A 4,545-nucleotide genomic window follows, 5' to 3' on the forward strand; every position below is an offset into this window, starting at 1 on the left:
AGTTAACTATTTATAATTGTAGCATAAAAAAATATTGTTTTTACTTTAAAGTAAAATGGTTAGACCTTTGAGGCTTAATGATCCGCTCTGGATTAGGGAAGATAGGTCCTCAGTGGTATGTGGTTTTGCATGTTTGCTGGTGTAAGTGTTATTTAATTTTATTGAATAATTCCAGATTACATTACAGACATTTTCATTATTTTCCGTTACCTATCAACTGAGTGGAATCATTCAATCTGAATTGATTGTTTATTACAATTACATTAAGACATCATTTTAATTCAAATATTTGCCTATATGGATATTCATATCTTTCAGATCTATTTTATTTTGACAGGTACTTGATAAAATTGTCAAATTATACAATGTAACCTTTAAATCAATCAATCAATCAATCAATCAATTATTATATTAGATGTATTTTTACATTACATATATTTACATCATTCTGTACATGTTAAAGTCATTTCTAAATATATTGTATTTAAAAAGTAAATGCATATTGTGGCTTGTTTTTTGCAAACGTTTTACTTTGAGTAAGTAACATTTCTATGCCAATAGTTTGATAGATAGATAGACAGACAGACAGACGGACAGACAGACAGATAGACGGATAGATAGATAGACAGATAGATAGATAGATAGACAGACAGACAGACAGACAGACAGACAGACAGACAGACGGATAGACGGATAGATAGATGATAGATAGATAGATAGATAGATAGATAGATAGATAGATAGATAGATAGATAGATAGATAGATAGATAGATAGATAGATAGATAGATAGATCCTTGAGCTTCTAGAGAGTCTAGTGAGATTGATTTATAAGCAGCTGGACTTTATTAAAAATCAGAAAGTGTTTTGGCATCACTCATGCTACAGGCTGCACCATTACAATCCATACATGAACATGTTCTCTCAGCTCATCTCCAAAAACCTACTTCAGATAACATTAAAACTGAAAATGTTAGTGAATGAATTGCGGTGGTACAGTGTCAAAAAACAATATATTCTCCACATAGACACAGACCTGCCCACTTCACCCTGTGTGCTGTGTGTGCCTTCATGGTTACAGGTGGAGGGTTTCTGTGCTGAGGGGAAAAGGGCAGCAGTTACTGTCAATATCAGCGGTCAGTCATTAAAGGTCAGCCTTACCCGTTCCATTCTATCTCTTCTTTTAAGCCAGATCATAGCAGAGTAGTCCTGCTGCTGGACGGCGCTGAAGATGCTGTTACCCTGCCGGGTGAGAGGCGTGGAGAAGAACCCCGTTTCGGGACTTTATTAAAAATCAGAAAGTGTTTTGGCATCACTCATGCTACAGGCTGCACCATTACAATTCATACATGAACATGTTCTCTCAGCTCATCTCCAAAAACCTACTTCAGATAACATTAAAACTGAAAATGTTAGTGAATGAATTGCGGTGGTACAGTGTCAAAAAACAATATATTCTCCACATAGACACAGACCTGCTCACTTCACCCTGTGTGCTGTGTGTGCCTTCATGGTTACAGGTGGAGGGTTTCTGTGCTGAGGGGAAAAGGGCAGCAGTTACTGTCAATATCAGCGGTCAGTCGTTAAAGGTCAGCCTTACCCGTTCCATTCTATCTCTTCTTTTAAGCCAGATCATAGCAGAGTAGTCCTGCTGCTGGACGGTGCTGAAGATGCTGTTACCCTGCCGGGTGAGAGGCGTGGAGAAGAACCCCGTTTCGAGTGGAGCCTTCATCACTGGACCTTCTGAAACAAACCTCCTATCTTGCATTTTTCCACTTCGTCAAATATCCAAATAATCCTACTTTATCTCCATGAGATGTTCACCCCAAGTTGTTCTGTCCCCGAGGAAAAGACTCTAAGCCAGTGCTAGCAGCAAACGCTGTTGGAGTCTGTGCTGTGACTGAGCCGTGTCTTGCAGAGAGCCTGATTTCTTTGGATTTCATCCACACACAGGCAGAAAGGGGTCTCCCTGTCCTATTGGGAGGGGCTGGCAAAGTCTGGGTGGGCACAGTGACTAAGAAAGTGTGTGGGAGTGGACGCATAGACCCCACATCCTGCACCTGGTACCCTCCCCTCCGCTCAGTGTGTACATGGTGCTCTGATGCATGACTGCGAGTCCAACACACTCACACACACGTAAAGGCATCAGTGCATATTAAGTCAGAAGTGCTGCTGGCAAACTCAATAAAGTATTCATTTGACATCACCCAGAAGTTCACAGCCGTCTGCCTGCGTGCTTCACACTCACTCAAAAAACAAATACCCACCCCTATTATTGGGTGATGAGAGGAAATGATTTTGTAATAAAACACTACACTGGATTGCTTCATATTTCCTCGTTTGCCTCATGTGCATTTCTCCACGGTGATCAATGAAGTACTTCAATCTATTATGATCCTTGAGATAAGCAATATATCAATGCTATACTGATGAAACTCATAATGTAAGCAGCAGTTGTGTCGTGAAGCATCGTCTGTCAATAGAAACAGATAAAAACAAACAGCACTGACAAAAATTGGTGTATGGACAATTTTCACTCAGAAACTGCCTGAAGATCTCACACATAATTACAAAGAAATTACAACATTGACAACACATAAGAAATGTTGATGTTTGATGTAAAATGTAGGCTACTCCGATAACCATAACAATAACTTGAAAAATCATGTTGTACCAGTCTACTGATAGAAAAGACCAAGACTGTTTCTAGAATCATAAAAAGTAGTGTAGACATCTAAAAGTTGATCTTTAGGAGTATTTATCATTTCAGGCCTTAAAACAACTAAATTTAAGTTCCCCCCTTGAAATATAAGTTTCAAAATCATTCTGACGGTAGACTTCCTTTTAATAAAGTGAATGGCTTCCCTTTCTTTCATTAGCTCCTGCCAAAACGTTCGAAGAGTTCCAAGTTTGGTGAGCGGGTACGAAATTCCGCAAAAAAGGCAGCTTGCTATACGGCAGCAACAGCTATTCACTGTAATTACGACAGTGTTATATTTACGACAATACATTTCATTTAACTGTAGGAACAGGAGAAGGGGTAAAAGATGCACAGGATGCTGTTGTGGAATATCTGAAGGATACAGGGTATATTATAGGATTTAGATTGTAATGTTGTTTTTTTTGTTTGTTTTTTTAATAATGTAAAGTAGATTCATTAAGATATAATCCATGCTGCATACTCCGATACAGTAGGTGGCGGTATGCACCTGATAAGTCATGGTTGTAATCCACCATAAAACTAATACTATTAATAATAAGAACTTAACTGTAGGGGGCTCCAAAGTCACAAAAATAGACAAAACTACATACAGTTACTTTAAAATCAACATTAAGTTGCATTCGTAACCGATTCAATTTCGATAGTGTGGTGTGTTTCTGAGTGAAACAGAACATTCAGCAAGTGAAATGTATGGCGGCACAGTAAGTTGTGTAGGCCTATTAGAAAATGAATAATAGGCTAGTTCATTTTCATGTCATGTTTGACTTGAAAAGACAAGATCAGAGCTTATTCCGAATATTTTCTGTGATCTCTGCTTTCTACTTTGCTTTCTACTTTCTTCAGACTGTGGTCTTTCCCACATGCTCTCTGCCATGAATACTAATTCCTCCTCCCTTGGTCCGTTAGCATAATTAAACCAATGACTCAGCACCTTTTTTCCACTCTCTGTTCTCCTGAAACACAATCAGACCCTCAGCAATAACTGCCCATCGACCAAATGCACAGAATATGTAAATGTGCTGTCCCTCTGTAACCCAAATCCTACGAGAAGACGTGTGTCTTTCTGAGCTGCTGTTTGAATGATTTGTCGTGATTATCAAACACTGCGGAAAAGCTGTTATGTAACAAACACTCTGCGCAGTCCGCTTTCACACATTTCTCTATTTAAATGTAAAATAAGGCTCTATGAGATACTGTATAAAGGGCTATGCTTTAGCTACTCTGAGATTAGTCAAAAAGTTATTTAACATCCTTTTTTGCTCCAGCACCTTTCTGTTAAATGCAGGGCTGGTATAGAACAAAAGAGAGGATTAAGGAGTGCTATATATCAGGACTACATTACTTGAACTAAAGCCTCCTGGGATTTTAAACTTAATTTATTTTAATAGTCTTCATAGAGCACAACGTGCAAATCAGTCTTGCCTTATCTTTGAAGTGAATGTGTGTGTGTGTGTGTGTTTATAGGGTCAAGACTAGGATAAAGAGGACAAGCAGCTTTATGTGCTATCACTTATGCTTTAACCCATTCATATGTAGTTTTTAACTAGGCTATAGATAAGACTGTTGTCTAATTCATTAATAGGTGTTAGAAAACACTCTCTGTCTGTACTCTCTGTCTTGGTTCCAGATGTTTTCACCCTCCTTTTCTTCTCTCTCCCTCTCTGCTCGCCCTCCCTGTACAGTGCAATGTTGTCCTCTTCTGATTACCCCCTCCTCCATCTGTTCTCTCTCTCTTGTATTATGTTTTAATATCTCTTACTCATATTCGAGGTACGCATGTGCACATGTATTGCATTAGCTTTTCTGAGTTCAAATGTTCAAACG

This window comes from Sinocyclocheilus grahami, unplaced genomic scaffold (assembly GCF_001515645.1).
Source record: "Sinocyclocheilus grahami isolate Dianchi unplaced genomic scaffold, SAMN03320097.WGS_v1.1 scaffold34.1, whole genome shotgun sequence".
NCBI lineage: Eukaryota > Metazoa > Chordata > Actinopteri > Cypriniformes > Cyprinidae > Sinocyclocheilus > Sinocyclocheilus grahami.